This window comes from Rhipicephalus microplus, chromosome 3 (genome assembly GCF_043290135.1).
Source record: "Rhipicephalus microplus isolate Deutch F79 chromosome 3, USDA_Rmic, whole genome shotgun sequence".
Classification (NCBI taxonomy): domain Eukaryota; kingdom Metazoa; phylum Arthropoda; class Arachnida; order Ixodida; family Ixodidae; genus Rhipicephalus; species Rhipicephalus microplus.
This window is the reverse complement of record NC_134702.1, coordinates 169,522,821-169,538,668: the sequence shown is the minus strand read 5'-3', so window position 1 is coordinate 169,538,668 and position 15,848 is coordinate 169,522,821. Positions and strand designations below refer to the sequence as shown.

Sequence of the window (15,848 nt, the reverse complement as noted above, 5' to 3'; positions counted from 1 at the left end):
ATACAGTTTTTTCATCATTGAGGAAAGCTGCATATTTCTATAGTCAAAGTAAATGGCAGCGCTGTTCGATGAAATGTATTTCATGATATGCGCACCGGTAACTCGTGGTGCCGTAGTATTACAACAGGCAATAAAAAGATACCGCTAAAGTCGAGAGCGCTTTGGAGGTGCCGGGGATTGAACCCGAGACTTCTCACATGCAAAGCGAGCGCTCTACCACTGAGCTACACCCCCGTTACATCTGGAACACTCATTAACAAGTTTCTTGGTGCTCATCAGCTTGTTCTAACAATAAAATAATTCAGTAGTTGAAAAGTACACAAAATCATCTCGTCATTGCTGCCTGAGACAGTTTTTTCATCATTGAGGAAAGCTGCATATTTCTATAGTCAAAGTAAATGGCAGCGCTGTTCGATGAAATGTATTTCATGATATGCGCACAGGTAACTCGTGGTGCCGTAGTATTACAACAGGCAATAAAAAAGATACCGCTAAAGTCGAGAGCGCTTTGGAGGTGCCGGGGATTGAACCCGAGACTTCTCACATGCAAAGCGAGCGCTCTACCACTGAGCTACACCCCCGTTACATCGGGAGCACTCATTAACGAGTTTCTTGGTGCTCATCAGTATGTTCAAACAATAAAATAATCAATTAGTTGAAATAAACAAAATCGTCTCGTCATTGCTGCCTGATACAGTTTCTTCATCATTGAGGTAAGCTGATATTTCTATAGTCAAAGAAAATGGCAGCGCTGTTCGATGAAATGTATTTCATGATATGCGCACCGGTAACTCGTGGTGCCATAGTATTACAACAGGCAATAAAAAAGATGCCGCTAAAGTCGAGAGCGCTTTGGAGGTGCCGGGGATTGAACCCGAGACTTCTCACATGCAAAGCGAGCGCTCTACCACTGAGCTACACCCCCTTTGCATCTGGAACACTCATTAACAAGTTTCTTGGTGCTCATCAGCTTGTTCTAACAATAAAATAATTCAGTAGTTGAAAAGTACACAAAATCATCTCGTCATTTCTGCCTGATACAGTTTTTTCATCATTGAGGAAAGCTGCATATTTCTATAGTCAAAGTAAATGGCAGCGCTGTTCGATGAAATGTATTTCATGATATGCGCACCGGTAACTCGTGGTGCCGTAGTATTACAACAGCCAATAAAAAAGATACCGCTAAAGTCGAGAGCGCTTTGGAGGTGCCGGGGATATAACCCGGGACTTCTCACATGCAAAGCGAGCGCTCTACCACTGAGCTACAACCCCGTTACATCGGGAGCACTCATTAACAAGTTTCTTGGTGCTCATCAGCTTGTTCTAACAATAAAATAATTCAATAGTTGAAAAGTACACAAACTCATCTCGTCATTGCTGCCTGATACAGTTTTTTCATCATTGAGGAAAGCTGCATATTTCTATAGTCAAAGTAAATGGCAGCGCTGTTCGATGAAATGTATTTCATGATATGCGCACCGGTAACTCGTGGTGCCGTAGTATTACAACAGGCAATAAAAAAGATACCGCTAAAGTCGAGAGCGCTTTGGAGGTGCCGGGGATTGAACCCGAGACTTCTCACATGCAAAGCGAGCGCTCTACCACTGAGCTACACCCCCGTTACATCTGGAACACTCATTAACAAGTTTCTTGGTGCTCATCAGCTTGTTCTAACAATAAAATAATTCAGTAGTTGAAAAGTACACAAAATCATCTCGTCATTGCTGCCTGATACAGTTTTTTCATCATTGAGGAAAGCTGCATATTTCTATAGTCAAAGTAAATGGCAGCGCTGTTCGATGAAATGTATTTCATAATATGCGCACCGGTAACTCGTGGTGCCGTAGTATTACAACAGGCAATAAAAAAGATACCGCTAAAGTCGAGAGCGCTTTGGAGGTGCCGGGGTCTGAACCCGAGACTTCTCACATGCAAAGCGAGCGCTCTACCACTGAGCTACACCCACGTTACATCTGGAACACTCATTAACAAGTTTCTTGGTGCTCATCAGCTTGTTCTAACAATAAAATAATTCAGTAGTTGAAAAGTACACAAAATCATCTCGTCATTGCTGCCTGAGACAGTTTTTTCATCATTGAGGAAAGCTGCATATTTCTATAGTCAAAGTAAATGGCAGCGCTGTTCGATGAAATGTATTTCATGATATGCGCACAGGTAACTCGTGGTGCCGTAGTATTACAACAGGCAATAAAAAAGATACCGCTAAAGTCGAGATCGCTTTGGAGGTGCCGGGGATTGAACCCGAGACTTCTCACATGCAAAGCGAGCGCTCTACCACTGAGCTACACCCCCGTTACATCTGGAACACTTATTAACAAGTTTCTTGGTGCTCATCAGCTTGTTCTAACAATAAAATAATTCAGTAGTTGAAAAGTACACAAAATCATCTCGTCATTGCTGCCTGATACAGTTTTTTCATCATTGAGGAAAGCTGCATATTTCTATAGTCAAAGTAAATGGCAGCGCTGTTCGATGAAATGTATTTCATGATATGCGCACCGGTAACTCGTGGTGCCGTAGTATTACAACAGGCAATAAAAAAGATACCGCTAAAGTCGAGAGCGCTTTGGAGGTGCCGGGGATATAACCCGGGACTTCTCACATGCAAAGCGAGCGCTCTACCACTGAGCTACACCCCCGTTACATCGGGAGCACTCATTAACGAGTTTCTTGGTGCTCATCAGTATGTTCAAACAATAAAATAATCAATTAGTTGAAATAAACAAAATCGTCTCCTCATTGCTGCCTGATACAGTTTCTTCATCATTGAGGTAAGCTGATATTTCTATAGTCAAAGAAAATGGCAGTGCTGTTCGATGAAATGTATTTCATGATATGCGCACCGGTAACTCGTGGTGCCATAGTATTGCAACAGGCAATAAATAAGATACCGCTAAAGTCGAGAGCGCTTTGGAGGTGCCGGGGATTGAACCCGAGACTTCTCACATGCAAAGCGAGCGCTCTACCACTGAGCTACACCCCCGTTACATCTGGAACACTCATTAACAAGTTTCTTGGTGCTCATCAGCTTGTTCTAACAATAAAATAATTCAGTAGTTGAAAAGTACACAAAATCATTTTGTCATTTCTGCCTGATACAGTTTTTTCATCATTGAGGAAAGCTGCATATTTCTATAGTCAAAGTAAATGGCAGCGCTGTTCGATGAAATGTATTTGATGATATGCGCACCGGTAACTCGTGGTGCCGTAGTATTACAACAGGCAATAAAAAAGATACCGCTAAATTCGAGAGCGCTTTGGAGGTGCCGGGGATATAACCCGGGACTTCTCACATGCAAAGCGAGCGCTCTACCACTGAGCTACACCCCCGTTACATCGGGAGCACTCATTAACAAGTTTCTTGCTGCTCATCAGCTTGTTCTAACAATAAAATAATTCAGTAGTTGAAAAGTACACAAAATCATCTCGTCATTGCTGCCTGATACAGTTTTTTCATCATTGAGGAAAGCTGCATATTTCTATAGTCAAAGTAAATGGCAGCGTTGTTCGATGAAATGTATTTCATGATATGCGCACCGGTAACTCGTGGTGCCGTAGTATTACAACAGGCAATAAAAAAGATACCGCTATAGTCGAGAGCGCTTTGGAGGTGCCGGGGATTGAACCCGAGACTTCTCACATGCAAAGCGAGCGCTCTACCACTGAGCTACACCCCCGTTACATCTGGAACACTCATTAACACGTTTCTTGGTGCTCATCAGCTTGTTCTAAGAATAAAATAATCAATTAGATGAAATAAACAAAGTCGTCTCGTCATTGCTGCCTGATACAGTTTCTTCATCATTGAGGTAAGCTGCATATTTCTATAGTCAAAGAAAATGGCAGCGCTGTTCGATGAAATGTATTTCATGATATGCGCACCGGTAACTCGTGGTGCCATAGTATTGCAACAGGCAATAAAAAAGATACCGCTAAAGTCGAGAGCGCTTTGGAGGTGCCGGGGATTGAACCCGAGACTTCTAACATGCAAAGCGAGCGCTCTACCACTGAGCTACACCCCCGTTACATCTGGAACACTCATTAACAAGTTTCTTGGTGCTCATCAGCTTGTTCTAACAATAAAATAATTCAGTAGTTGAAAAGTACACAAAATCATTTTGTCATTGCTGCCTGATACAGTTTTTTCATCATTGAGGAAAGCTGCATATTTCTATAGTCAAAGTAAATGGCAGCGCTGTTCGATGAAATGTATTTCATGATATGCGCACCGGTAACTCGTGGTGCCGTAGTATTACAACAGGCAATAAAAAAGATACCGCTAAAGTCGAGAGCGCTTTGGAGGTGCCGGGGATATAACCCGAGACTTCTCACATGCAAAGCGAGCGCTCTACCACTGAGCTACACCCCCGTTACATCTGGAACACTCATTAACGAGTTTCTTGGTGCTCATCAGCTTGTTCTAACAATAAAATAATTCAATAGTTGAACAGTACACAAAATCATCTCGTCATTGCTGCCTGATACAGTTTTTTCATCATTGAGGAAAGCTGCATATTTCTATAGTCAAAGTAAATGGCAGCGCTGTTCGATGAAATGTATTTCATGGTATGCGCACCGGTAACTCGTGGTGCCGTAGTATTACAACAGGCAATAAAAAAGATACCGCTAAAGTCGAGAGCGCTTTGGAGGTGCCGGGGATTGAACCCGAGACTTCTCACATGCAAAGCGAGCGCTCTACCACTGAGCTACACCCCCGTTACATCTGGAACACTCATTAACAAGTTTCTTGGTGCTCATCAGCTTGTTCTAACAATAAAATAATTCAGTAGTTGAAAAGTACACAAAATCATCTCGTCATTGCTGCCTGAGACAGTTTTTTCATCATTGAGGAAAGCTGCATATTTCTATAGTCAAAGTAAATGGCAGCGCTTTTCGATGAAATGTATTTCATGATATGCGCACAGGTAACTCGTGGTGCCGTAGTATTACAACAGGCAATAAAAAAGATACCGCTAAAATCGAGAGCGCTTTGGAGGTGCCGGGGATTGAACCCGAGACTTCTCACATGCAAAGCGAGCGCTCTACCACTGAGCTACACCCCCGTTACATCTGGAACACTCATTAACAAGTTTCTTGGTGCTCATCAGCTTGTTCTAACAATAAAATAATTCAGTAGTTGAAAAGTACACAAAATCATCTCGTCATTGCTGCCTGATACAGTTTTTTCATCATTGAGGAAAGCTGCATATTTCTATAGTCAAAGTAAATGGCAGCGCTGTTCGATGAAATGTATTTCATGATATGCGCACCGGTAACTCGTGGTGCCGTAGTATTACAACAGGCAATAAAAAAGATACCGCTAAAGTCGAGAGCGCTTTGGAGGTGCCGGGGTCTGCACCCGGGACTACTCGCATGCAAAGCGAGCGCTCTACCACTGAGCTACACCCCCGTTACATCTGGAACACTCATTAACAAGTTTCTTGGTGCTCATCAGCTTGTTCTAACAATAAAATAATTCAGTAGTTGAAAAGTACACAAAATCATCTCGTCATTGCTGCCTGATACAGTTTTTTCATCATTGAGGAAAGCTGCATATTTCTATAGTCAAAGAAAATGGCAGCGCTATTCGATGAAATGTATTTCATGATATGCGCACCGGTAACTCGTGGTGCCGTAGTATTAGAACAGGCAATAAAAAAGATACCGCTAAAGTCGAGAGCGCTTTGGAGGTGCCGGGGATATAACCCGGGACTTCTCACATGCAAAGCGAGCGCTCTACCACTGAGCTACACCCCCGTTACATCGGGAGCACTCAATAACGAGTTTCTTGGTGCTCATCAGTATGTTCAAACAATAAAATAATCAATTAGTTGAAATAAACAAAAACGTCTCGTCATTGCTGCCTGATACAGTTTCTTCATCATTGAGGTAAGCTGATATTTCTATAGTCAAAGAAAATGGCAGCGCTGTTCGATGAAATGTATTTCATGATATGCGCACCGGTAACTCGTGGTGCCATAGTATTACAACAGGCAATAAAAAAGTTACCGCTAAAGTCGAGAGCGCTTTGGAGGTGCCGGGAATTGAATCCGAGACTTCTCACATGCAAAGCGACCGCTCTACCACTGAGCTACACCCCCGTTACATCTGGAACACTCATTAACGAGTTTCTTGGTGCTCATCAGCTTGTTCTAACAATAAAATAATTCAATAGTTGAAAAGTACACAAAATCATCTCGTCATTGCTGCCTGATACAGTTTTTTCATCATTGAGGAAAGCTGCATATTTCTATAGTCAAAGTAAATGGCAGCGCTGTTCGATGAAATGTATTTCATGATATGCGCACCGGTAACTCGTGGTGCCGTAGTATTACAACAGGCAATAAAAAGATACCGCTAAAGTCGAGAGCGCTTTGGAGGTGCCGGGGATTGAACCCGAGACTTCTCACATGCAAAGCGAGCGCTCTACCACTGAGCTACACCCCCGTTACATCTGGAACACTCATTAACAAGTTTCTTGGTGCTCATCAGCTTGTTCTAACAATAAAATAATTCAGTAGTTGAAAAGTACACAAAATCATCTCGTCATTGCTGCCTGAGACAGTTTTTTCATCATTGAGGAAAGCTGCATATTTCTATAGTCAAAGTAAATGGCAGCGCTGTTCGATGAAATGTATTTCATGATATGCGCACAGGTAACTCGTGGTGCCGTAGTATTACAACAGGCAATAAAAAAGATACCGCTAAAGTCGAGAGCGCTTTGGAGGTGCCGGGGATTGAACCCGAGACTTCTCACATGCAAAGCGAGCGCTCTACCACTGAGCTACACCCCCGTTACATCTGGAACACTCATTAACAAGTTTCTTGGTGCTCATCAGCTTGTTCTAACAATAAAATAATTCAGTAGTTGAAAAGTACACAAAATCATCTCGTCATTGCTGCCTGATACAGTTTTTTCATCATTGAGGAAAGCTGCATATTTCTATAGTCAAAGTAAATGGCAGCGCTGTTCGATGAAATGTATTTCATGATATGCGCACCGGTAACTCGTGGTGCCGTAGTATTACAACAGGCAATAAAAAAGATACCGCTAAAGTCGAGAGCGCTTTGGAGGTGCCGGGGTCTGCACCCGGGACTACTCGCATGCAAAGCGAGCGCTCTACCACTGAGCTACACCCCCGTTACATCTGGAACACTCATTAACAAGTTTCTTGGTGCTCATCAGCTTGTTCTAACAATAAAATAATTCAGTAGTTGAAAAGTACACAAAATCATCTCGTCATTGCTGCCTGATACAGTTTTTTCATCATTGAGGAAAGCTGCATATTTCTATAGTCAAAGAAAATGGCAGCGCTATTCGATGAAATGTATTTCATGATATGCGCACCGGTAACTCGTGGTGCCGTAGTATTACAACAGGCAATAAAAAAGATACCGCTAAAGTCGAGAGCGCTTTGGAGGTGCCGGGGATATCACCCGGGACTTCTCACATACAAAGCGAGCGCTCTACCACTGAGCTACACCCCCGTTACATCGGGAGCACTCATTAACGAGTTTCTTGGTGCTCATCAGTATGTTCAAACAATAAAATAATCAATTAGTTGAAATAAACAAAAACGTCTCGTCATTGCTGCCTGATACAGTTTCTTCATCATTGAGGTAAGCTGATATTTCTATAGTCAAAGAAAATGGCAGCGCTGTTCGATGAAATGTATTTCATGATATGCGCACCGGTAACTCGTGGTGCCATAGTATTACAACAGGCAATAAAAAAGTTACCGCTAAAGTCGAGAGCGCTTTGGAGGTGCCGGGAATTGAATCCGAGACTTCTCACATGCAAAGCGACCGCTCTACCACTGAGCTACACCCCCGTTACATCTGGAACACTCATTAACGAGTTTCTTGGTGCTCATCAGCTTGTTCTAACAATAAAATAATTCAATAGTTGAAAAGTACACAAAATCATCTCGTCATTGCTGCCTGATACAGTTTTTTCATCATTGAGGAAAGCTGCATATTTCTATAGTCAAAGTAAATGGCAGCGCTGTTCGATGAAATGTATTTCATGATATGCGCACCGGTAACTCGTGGTGCCGTAGTATTACAACAGGCAATAAAAAGATACCGCTAAAGTCGAGAGCGCTTTGGAGGTGCCGGGGATTGAACCCGAGACTTCTCACATGCAAAGCGAGCGCTCTACCACTGAGCTACACCCCCGTTACATCTGGAACACTCATTAACAAGTTTCTTGGTGCTCATCAGCTTGTTCTAACAATAAAATAATTCAGTAGTTGAAAAGTACACAAAATCATCTCGTCATTGCTGCCTGAGACAGTTTTTTCATCATTGAGGAAAGCTGCATATTTCTATAGTCAAAGTAAATGGCAGCGCTGTTCGATGAAATGTATTTCATGATATGCGCACAGGTAACTCGTGGTGCCGTAGTATTACAACAGGCAATAAAAAAGATACCGCTAAAGTCGAGAGCGCTTTGGAGGTGCCGGGGATTGAACCCGAGACTTCTCACATGCAAAGCGAGCGCTCTACCACTGAGCTACACCCCCGTTACATCTGGAACACTCATTAACGAGTTTCTTGGTGCTCATCAGCTTGTTCTAACAATAAAATAATTCAATAGTTGAAAAGTACACAAAATCATCTCGTCATTGCTGCCTGATACAGTTTTTTCATCATTGAGGAAAGCTGCATATTTCTATAGTCAAAGTAAATGGCAGCGCTGTTCGATGAAATGTATTTCATGATATGCGCACCGGTAACTCGTGGTGCCGTAGTATTACAACAGGCAATAAAAAGATACCGCTAAAGTCGAGAGCGCTTTGGAGGTGCCGGGGATTGAACCCGAGACTTCTCACATGCAAAGCGAGCGCTCTACCACTGAGCTACACCCCCGTTACATCTGGAACACTCATTAACAAGTTTCTTGGTGCTCATCAGCTTGTTCTAACAATAAAATAATTCAGTAGTTGAAAAGTACACAAAATCATCTCGTCATTGCTGCCTGAGACAGTTTTTTCATCATTGAGGAAAGCTGCATATTTCTATAGTCAAAGTAAATGGCAGCGCTGTTCGATGAAATGTATTTCATGATATGCGCACAGGTAACTCGTGGTGCCGTAGTATTACAACAGGCAATAAAAAAGATACCGCTAAAGTCGAGAGCGCTTTGGAGGTGCCGGGGATTGAACCCGAGACTTCTCACATGCAAAGCGAGCGCTCTACCACTGAGCTACACCCCCGTTACATCTGGAACACTCATTAACAAGTTTCTTGGTGCTCATCAGCTTGTTCTAACAATAAAATAATTCAGTAGTTGAAAAGTACACAAAATCATCTCGTCATTGCTGCCTGATACAGTTTTTTCATCATTGAGGAAAGCTGCATATTTCTATAGTCAAAGTAAATGGCAGCGCTGTTCGATGAAATGTATTTCATGATATGCGCACCGGTAACTCGTGGTGCCGTAGTATTACAACAGGCAATAAAAAAGATACCGCTAAAGTCGAGAGCGCTTTGGAGGTGCCGGGGTCTGCACCCGGGACTACTCGCATGCAAAGCGAGCGCTCTACCACTGAGCTACACCCCCGTTACATCTGGAACACTCATTAACAAGTTTCTTGGTGCTCATCAGCTTGTTCTAACAATAAAATAATTCAGTAGTTGAAAAGTACACAAAATCATCTCGTCATTGCTGCCTGATACAGTTTTTTCATCATTGAGGAAAGCTGCATATTTCTATAGTCAAAGAAAATGGCAGCGCTATTCGATGAAATGTATTTCATGATATGCGCACCGGTAACTCGTGGTGCCGTAGTATTACAACAGGCAATAAAAAAGATACCGCTAAAGTCGAGAGCGCTTTGGAGGTGCCGGGGATATAACCCGGGACTTCTCACATACAAAGCGAGCGCTCTACCACTGAGCTACACCCCCGTTACATCGGGAGCACTCATTAACGAGTTTCTTGGTGCTCATCAGTATGTTCAAACAATAAAATAATCAATTAGTTGAAATAAACAAAAACGTCTCGTCATTGCTGCCTGATACAGTTTCTTCATCATTGAGGTAAGCTGATATTTCTATAGTCAAAGAAAATGGCAGCGCTGTTCGATGAAATGTATTTCATGATATGCGCACCGGTAACTCGTGGTGCCATAGTATTACAACAGGCAATAAAAAAGTTACCGCTAAAGTCGAGAGCGCTTTGGAGGTGCCGGAGATTGAACCCGAGACTTCTCACATGCAAAGCGAGCGCTCTACCACTGAGCTACACCCCCGTTACATCTGGAACACTCATTAACAAGTTTCTTGGTGCTCATCAGCTTGTTCTAACAATAAAATAATTCAGTAGTTGAAAAGTACACAAAATCATCTCGTCATTGCTGCCTGATACAGTTTTTTCATCATTGAGGAAAGCTGCATATTTCTATAGTCAAAGAAAATGGCAGCGCTATTCGATGAAATGTATTTCATGATATGCGCACCGGTAACTCGTGGTGCCGTAGTATTACAACAGGCATTAAAAAAGATACCGCTAAAGTCTAGAGCGCTTTGGAGGTGCCGGGGATATAACCCGGGACTTCTCACATGCAAAGCGAGCGCTCTACCACTGAGCTACACCCCCGTTACATCGGGAGCACTCATTAACAAGTTTCTTGGTGCTCATCAGCTTGTTCTAACAATAAAATAATTCAGTAGTTGAAAAGTACACAAAATCATCTCGGCATTGCTGCCTGATACAGTTTTTTCATCATTGAGGAAAGCTGCATATTTCTATAGTCAAAATAAATGGCAGCGCTGTTCGATGAAATGTATTTCATGATATGCGCACAGGTAACTCGTGGTGCCGTAGTATTACAACAGGCAATAAAAAAGATACCGCTAAAGTCGAGAGCGCTTTGGAGGTGCCGGGGATTGAACCCGAGACTTCTCACATGCAAAGCGAGCGCTCTACCACTGAGCTACACCCCCGTTACATCTGGAACACTCATTAACAAGTTTCTTGGTGCTCATCAGCTTGTTCTAACAATAAAATAATTCAGTAGTTGAAAAGTACACAAAATCATCTCGTCATTGCTGCCTGATACAGTTTTTTCATCATTGAGGAAAGCTGCATATTTCTATAGTCAAAGTAAATGGCAGCGCTGTTCGATGAAATGTATTTCATGATATGCGCACCGGTAACTCGTGGTGCCGTAGTATTACAACAGGCAATAAAAAAGATACCGCTAAAGTCGAGAGCGCTTTGGAGGTGCCGGGGTCTGCACCCGGGACTACTCGCATGCAAAGCGAGCGCTCTACCACTGAGCTACACCCCCGTTACATCTGGAACACTCATTAACGAGTTTCTTGGTGCTCATCAGCTTGTTCTAACAATAAAATAATTCAGTAGTTGAAAAGTACACAAAATCATTTTGTCATTTCTGCCTGATACAGTTTTTTCATCATTGAGGAAAGCTGCATATTTCTATAGTCAAAGTAAATGGCAGCGCTGTTCGATGAAATGTATTTGATGATATGCGCACCGGTAACTCGTGGTGCCATAGTATTACAACAGGCAATAAAAAAGTTACCGCTAAAGTCGAGAGCGCTTTGGAGGTGCCGGAGATTGAACCCGAGACTTCTCACATGCAAAGCGAGCGCTCTACCACTGAGCTACACCCCCGTTACATCTGGAACACTCATTAACAAGTTTCTTGGTGCTCATCAGCTTGTTCTAACAATAAAATAATTCAGTAGTTGAAAAGTACACAAAATCATCTCGTCATTGCTGCCTGATACAGTTTTTTCATCATTGAGGAAAGCTGCATATTTCTATAGTCAAAGAAAATGGCAGCGCTATTCGATGAAATGTATTTCATGATATGCGCACCGGTAACTCGTGGTGCCGTAGTATTACAACAGGCAATAAAAAAGATACCGCTAAAGTCGAGAGCGCTTTGGAGGTGCCGGGGATTGAACCCGGGACTTCTCACATGCAAGGACGTTCGCCTAATCAGCTCTTTTTGCTTACCCAGGTTGGTGTCCTGCATTTCGGCGGCCGGTGCTTTAGGGTTCCTGCCTCGTTGGAATCGTTGCGCTGGAGCCATTTATCAAAGCGGCGCTCCTTTACAACGTTCAAATTTCCTCCATTTATTAGACTACCTGAAAACGGTTGCCGTGGCTACGGAATCACATCTTGACGTCACTGAGCCTGCGGAAGTGTTTACGTGTTTCCGGCGTCGACATCGTACCTGGACACACGGGTGGCGGCGGCGGCGGTGAAAGGACGTTCGCCTAATCAGCTCTTTTTGCTTACCCAGGTTGGTGTCCTGCATTTCGGCGGCCGGTGCTTTAGGGTTCCTGCCTCGTTGGAATCGTTGCGCTGGAGCCATTTATCAAAGCGGCGCTCCTTTACAACGTTCAAATTTCCTCCATTTATTAGACTACCTGAAAACGGTTGCCGTGGCTACGGAATCACATCTTGACGTCACTGAGCCTGCGGAAGTGTTTACGTGTTTCCGGCGTCGACATCGTACCTGGACACACGGGTGGCGGCGGCGGCGGTGAAAGGACGTTCGCCTAATCAGCTCTTTTTGCTTACCCAGGTTGGTAAATTCGCTTATTTCTCAATACCGCCTTACCGCTACCGCCGTTGCCACCGTGTTTCAGTGCTTTGCTGAGTTCTCTGTGCATAATGTGCCTTTTTCCTAATTGAATGCTCCCGAATTGAGTGCGAACTGAGTGCTACTGTGAATGCCTGGACAACGTACCATGACAAGCACGTGCCAGTCTTGTGATGAGCCCCTCCCCTGTGATGGGCGTGTCCTGAAGTGCAACGAATGTGAGTCCTCTTACCATGTTGGCAGTTGTTCTGGCTGGTCGGAGACGACATTTAAGACTAAAGGAGAGAGCGGTCGCAGGGCATGGCGATGTGCTGCTTGCCGTTCATCTAAAGCGAAAAGTGGGGAGAAAACTAGCATGGACTCTGAGTTAACCATTTGCCTGGCAGATATAACTAGGAGGCTTGATGCTTTAGCAGGGCTGCCGGCTCAGGTTGGTGAGATTAAGGTCTCAATCCAGCTGTTGTCACAAAAGTACGATGACATCTTGAACTGTCAAGCTAAGCAGGAAAAGGACATTAGTAGCTTAAACAGACGCGTTGGGAAATTAGAGGCGGACTGCACCTCAAGTGATATTCAACAACTGAAAGCTACGGTGAATGATCTCGAGTTTCGTAGTCGGAGACTAAACATAGAAGTTCACGGCATCCGGGTTACGCCAGACGAGAATTTGCTGTGTAAGTTGAATGATGTGGCCAAGATTGCTAACCTGCCAGAGCTGACTGGGAATGACATCGCCGCTATCCACAGACTTCCGGCAAAGCCAAACAAAACACCCGGAATTATAGTTCGATTTGCCCAGCAATCAATTCGTGATAAGTGGCTAGGAAGGCGGAAAGCCCTAAGAGATGCTTCGAATGTTTCGATCACTGAAAACATGACCCAGCAAAACAGAGAGCTGCTGCGCAACGCAAAAGACTGGGCACAGAACAATGGCTATCGTTTTTCATGGCACTGCAACGGCAAGATTCTCGTTAGGAAAAGAGAGGGTGATAGCGCGGTTGTCATTCGTCGTTTGGGTGACCTTGATAAGCTGTGATACTGTTACCCCGCATTGCATTGTTACTTCCTGATATTCTTTTGATACTCGTCTTAACATGTTTCCCTTAACCGCACCTATAGACCTTATTAATCTTAAAAACTTGTATGACACTTGTTGTGAAAAAAGCCTCAGTTGCGTTCATTTCAACCTTAGATCGGGAAGGAATAAACAGGATGAGCTCGAATATTTTTTTAGTGAAGCACAAGTAAATTTTGACGTTGTGATGTTTTCGGAAACGTGGTTTGCTTCGGAAGATGATGTATTTACGTTTCCAACTTATAAATCATACTACATGAACCGCACAGGCAAAAGGGGTGGTGGCGTAGCTATGCTAATCTCAAGTAAAATAGACTGTGAATTGATGTCTGAATTCTCCTGCATTTCTCCTCTATATGAAATACTCACTGTTAGATGTGGTACATCAGTGTTTTGTGTATGTTACCGCCCTCCATCAAATAATGTCCGTTTGTTTTTTTCTTTTTTAGACTCACTGTTAGAATTTGTGAGTGAAAAAAAATATGCCTTGATTTTAGGTGGTGACCTCAACATCAACATGTTAGCTGAGAGCAGTGTTAAATTAGAACTTGAATCAATGTTAAGCTCGCATTATTGTCAAAATGTTATAACGGCTCCTACGCGAATCACTTCACAGTCATCAACACTCTTAGATCTTTTTATAACAAACTTTGATACTTCCCTTGTTACGGCTGGCACTTTGATTCACAATATTAGTGACCACATGCCTATATTTATGTTTGTTAACCAACTCAATAACGTACCCAAACAAGTGCGTGCAGAATTTTCCTATAGACTTATAAATCCTGAAACACTAACCCTCTTTAGAGAGCGCTTAGGCAGAACCGACTGGAGCAATGTGTTCGCAGCGAGTGCCGCCAATTTGGCATACGATTTATTTATGAACAAGTTCACCGAAATATACCTTCAATGTTTTCCCCTAAAGTCATTTAAAACATTTAAAAAAAGTCGGAAACCTTGGGTAAATAAAGAATGCCTTAAGCTTATAAGAAAGCGGGACCAATTGTTCAAGGCATTTATTGTGAGTAAGTCCCCTGAAGCCCTCAAAGCATTTAAAAAGCACCGAAACTTTGTCACCAAACGCCTTCGTGATGAAAAGAAACTATATTATTCGAACCTGTTTAACTCAACGCAAGGGCGTACAGAAAACGTTTGGAAGGCAATTAACAGTACGCTTAATAATCCACCGGAGGAATTAACCAAAATTGTGAAAGATGGTACAGAAATTCAAGGGCCTGATTTAGCTGATGCATTTAACGACTTCTTTTTGTCAGTTGGCGGCCCTACAACCAGTAGTACTTCTTTAAAATATATGAATATTCGAAATAACCAAACAATATTTCTAGAGCCAATTTCAGAGAGTGAATTAGTAGCGACATTTTTGACACTCAGTAATAGCAAAGCCACTGACGCGGACAATATTCAGATGAAACCTGTTAAGTATGTTATTGACATACTAGCACCCTGTCTTGCCTACATTTTTAACATATGTCTGTCCACAGGACATTTCCCGCGAAACATGCAGATAGCAAAAGTGACAGTTATCTATAAAAAGGGTCCCAGAAATGACATGTCCAACTACCGCCCTATATCGATTCTACCTGTATTCTCTAAGGGTCTGGAAAAAATAATTTTGAAACGTTTGAACTCTTTTACTGACAAGTTCAACTTGATTACTTCAGCGCAGTATGGCTTCCGGAAAAATAAATCTACTGAGCTCGCGCTACTGGCACAAAAAGAATACATTCTAGAGAATTTTGAATCCCGAAATATGGTACTCGGTCTTTTTCTTGATTTCTCAAAAGCCTTTGACCTCATTAATCATAAAATTCTCCTACAAAAGTTGGACCATTACGGTATAAGAGGCGTTGCACACAAATTAATCACTTCATACTTGCAACACCGAACTCAATTCGTCGTAATTCAAGGCAAACATTCCGCAACAAAATCCATTAAAACAGGCGTCCCGCAGGGAAGCATTTTGGGACCGTTTCTCTTTATACTTTACGTTAATGAGATAGTTCGTATTGATGAATCTGCCCATTACATTATATATGCTGACGACACAAGTTTGTTTTTTTCAAGCAGATGTAGCAGCGATCTAGGTAGCCGAGCGAATAACGCACTGTCTAAAATTAACACATGGGCCCAAGAAAACTCTCTAAAAC

At 42.8% G+C, this 15,848-nt stretch overlaps 1 long non-coding RNA gene and 29 other non-coding genes across 30 annotated transcripts; 1 reads left to right on the top strand and 29 right to left on the bottom strand.

The window, feature by feature from the left end:
* Positions 1 to 162: 162 nt before the first annotated feature.
* On the bottom strand, positions 163 to 234 carry TRNAA-UGC (transfer RNA alanine (anticodon UGC)). Its single transcript has one exon. It is a non-coding gene; the product is annotated as a tRNA-Ala (tRNA).
* Positions 235 to 509: 275 nt separating this feature from the next.
* TRNAA-UGC (transfer RNA alanine (anticodon UGC)) lies at positions 510 to 581 on the bottom strand. The gene has a single exon. It is a non-coding gene; the product is annotated as a tRNA-Ala (tRNA).
* A 272-nt stretch (positions 582 to 853) lies between these two features.
* Positions 854 to 925, bottom strand: TRNAA-UGC (transfer RNA alanine (anticodon UGC)). Its single transcript has one exon. It is a non-coding gene; the product is annotated as a tRNA-Ala (tRNA).
* Positions 926 to 1,547: 622 nt separating this feature from the next.
* TRNAA-UGC (transfer RNA alanine (anticodon UGC)) lies at positions 1,548 to 1,619 on the bottom strand. The gene has a single exon. It is a non-coding gene; the product is annotated as a tRNA-Ala (tRNA).
* Positions 1,620 to 2,241: 622 nt separating this feature from the next.
* On the bottom strand, positions 2,242 to 2,313 carry TRNAA-UGC (transfer RNA alanine (anticodon UGC)). Its single transcript has one exon. It is a non-coding gene; the product is annotated as a tRNA-Ala (tRNA).
* A 275-nt stretch (positions 2,314 to 2,588) lies between these two features.
* Positions 2,589 to 2,660, bottom strand: TRNAA-UGC (transfer RNA alanine (anticodon UGC)). The gene has a single exon. It is a non-coding gene; the product is annotated as a tRNA-Ala (tRNA).
* Positions 2,661 to 2,932: 272 nt separating this feature from the next.
* Positions 2,933 to 3,004, bottom strand: TRNAA-UGC (transfer RNA alanine (anticodon UGC)). The gene has a single exon. It is a non-coding gene; the product is annotated as a tRNA-Ala (tRNA).
* Positions 3,005 to 3,279: 275 nt separating this feature from the next.
* TRNAA-UGC (transfer RNA alanine (anticodon UGC)) lies at positions 3,280 to 3,351 on the bottom strand. The gene has a single exon. It is a non-coding gene; the product is annotated as a tRNA-Ala (tRNA).
* Positions 3,352 to 3,626: 275 nt separating this feature from the next.
* Positions 3,627 to 3,698, bottom strand: TRNAA-UGC (transfer RNA alanine (anticodon UGC)). The gene has a single exon. It is a non-coding gene; the product is annotated as a tRNA-Ala (tRNA).
* Positions 3,699 to 3,971: 273 nt separating this feature from the next.
* Positions 3,972 to 4,043, bottom strand: TRNAA-UGC (transfer RNA alanine (anticodon UGC)). Its single transcript has one exon. It is a non-coding gene; the product is annotated as a tRNA-Ala (tRNA).
* A 275-nt stretch (positions 4,044 to 4,318) lies between these two features.
* Positions 4,319 to 4,390, bottom strand: TRNAA-UGC (transfer RNA alanine (anticodon UGC)). The gene has a single exon. It is a non-coding gene; the product is annotated as a tRNA-Ala (tRNA).
* A 275-nt stretch (positions 4,391 to 4,665) lies between these two features.
* TRNAA-UGC (transfer RNA alanine (anticodon UGC)) lies at positions 4,666 to 4,737 on the bottom strand. The gene has a single exon. It is a non-coding gene; the product is annotated as a tRNA-Ala (tRNA).
* Positions 4,738 to 5,012: 275 nt separating this feature from the next.
* Positions 5,013 to 5,084, bottom strand: TRNAA-UGC (transfer RNA alanine (anticodon UGC)). The gene has a single exon. It is a non-coding gene; the product is annotated as a tRNA-Ala (tRNA).
* Positions 5,085 to 5,359: 275 nt separating this feature from the next.
* On the bottom strand, positions 5,360 to 5,431 carry TRNAA-UGC (transfer RNA alanine (anticodon UGC)). The gene has a single exon. It is a non-coding gene; the product is annotated as a tRNA-Ala (tRNA).
* Positions 5,432 to 5,706: 275 nt separating this feature from the next.
* On the bottom strand, positions 5,707 to 5,778 carry TRNAA-UGC (transfer RNA alanine (anticodon UGC)). Its single transcript has one exon. It is a non-coding gene; the product is annotated as a tRNA-Ala (tRNA).
* A 618-nt stretch (positions 5,779 to 6,396) lies between these two features.
* Positions 6,397 to 6,468, bottom strand: TRNAA-UGC (transfer RNA alanine (anticodon UGC)). The gene has a single exon. It is a non-coding gene; the product is annotated as a tRNA-Ala (tRNA).
* A 275-nt stretch (positions 6,469 to 6,743) lies between these two features.
* On the bottom strand, positions 6,744 to 6,815 carry TRNAA-UGC (transfer RNA alanine (anticodon UGC)). Its single transcript has one exon. It is a non-coding gene; the product is annotated as a tRNA-Ala (tRNA).
* Positions 6,816 to 7,090: 275 nt separating this feature from the next.
* TRNAA-UGC (transfer RNA alanine (anticodon UGC)) lies at positions 7,091 to 7,162 on the bottom strand. Its single transcript has one exon. It is a non-coding gene; the product is annotated as a tRNA-Ala (tRNA).
* Positions 7,163 to 8,127: 965 nt separating this feature from the next.
* On the bottom strand, positions 8,128 to 8,199 carry TRNAA-UGC (transfer RNA alanine (anticodon UGC)). The gene has a single exon. It is a non-coding gene; the product is annotated as a tRNA-Ala (tRNA).
* A 275-nt stretch (positions 8,200 to 8,474) lies between these two features.
* Positions 8,475 to 8,546, bottom strand: TRNAA-UGC (transfer RNA alanine (anticodon UGC)). Its single transcript has one exon. It is a non-coding gene; the product is annotated as a tRNA-Ala (tRNA).
* Positions 8,547 to 8,820: 274 nt separating this feature from the next.
* TRNAA-UGC (transfer RNA alanine (anticodon UGC)) lies at positions 8,821 to 8,892 on the bottom strand. The gene has a single exon. It is a non-coding gene; the product is annotated as a tRNA-Ala (tRNA).
* A 275-nt stretch (positions 8,893 to 9,167) lies between these two features.
* Positions 9,168 to 9,239, bottom strand: TRNAA-UGC (transfer RNA alanine (anticodon UGC)). Its single transcript has one exon. It is a non-coding gene; the product is annotated as a tRNA-Ala (tRNA).
* A 275-nt stretch (positions 9,240 to 9,514) lies between these two features.
* On the bottom strand, positions 9,515 to 9,586 carry TRNAA-UGC (transfer RNA alanine (anticodon UGC)). The gene has a single exon. It is a non-coding gene; the product is annotated as a tRNA-Ala (tRNA).
* A 275-nt stretch (positions 9,587 to 9,861) lies between these two features.
* Positions 9,862 to 9,933, bottom strand: TRNAT-UGU (transfer RNA threonine (anticodon UGU)). Its single transcript has one exon. It is a non-coding gene; the product is annotated as a tRNA-Thr (tRNA).
* A 272-nt stretch (positions 9,934 to 10,205) lies between these two features.
* TRNAA-UGC (transfer RNA alanine (anticodon UGC)) lies at positions 10,206 to 10,277 on the bottom strand. The gene has a single exon. It is a non-coding gene; the product is annotated as a tRNA-Ala (tRNA).
* A 275-nt stretch (positions 10,278 to 10,552) lies between these two features.
* Positions 10,553 to 10,624, bottom strand: TRNAA-UGC (transfer RNA alanine (anticodon UGC)). Its single transcript has one exon. It is a non-coding gene; the product is annotated as a tRNA-Ala (tRNA).
* A 275-nt stretch (positions 10,625 to 10,899) lies between these two features.
* Positions 10,900 to 10,971, bottom strand: TRNAA-UGC (transfer RNA alanine (anticodon UGC)). Its single transcript has one exon. It is a non-coding gene; the product is annotated as a tRNA-Ala (tRNA).
* A 275-nt stretch (positions 10,972 to 11,246) lies between these two features.
* TRNAA-UGC (transfer RNA alanine (anticodon UGC)) lies at positions 11,247 to 11,318 on the bottom strand. Its single transcript has one exon. It is a non-coding gene; the product is annotated as a tRNA-Ala (tRNA).
* A 275-nt stretch (positions 11,319 to 11,593) lies between these two features.
* On the bottom strand, positions 11,594 to 11,665 carry TRNAA-UGC (transfer RNA alanine (anticodon UGC)). The gene has a single exon. It is a non-coding gene; the product is annotated as a tRNA-Ala (tRNA).
* Positions 11,666 to 12,070: 405 nt separating this feature from the next.
* LOC142804015 (uncharacterized) lies at positions 12,071 to 15,049 on the top strand. Its single transcript, XR_012894431.1, has 2 exons — positions 12,071 to 12,302; positions 12,425 to 15,049. It is a non-coding gene; the product is annotated as an uncharacterized LOC142804015 (long non-coding RNA).
* Positions 15,050 to 15,848: the final 799 nt, after the last annotated feature.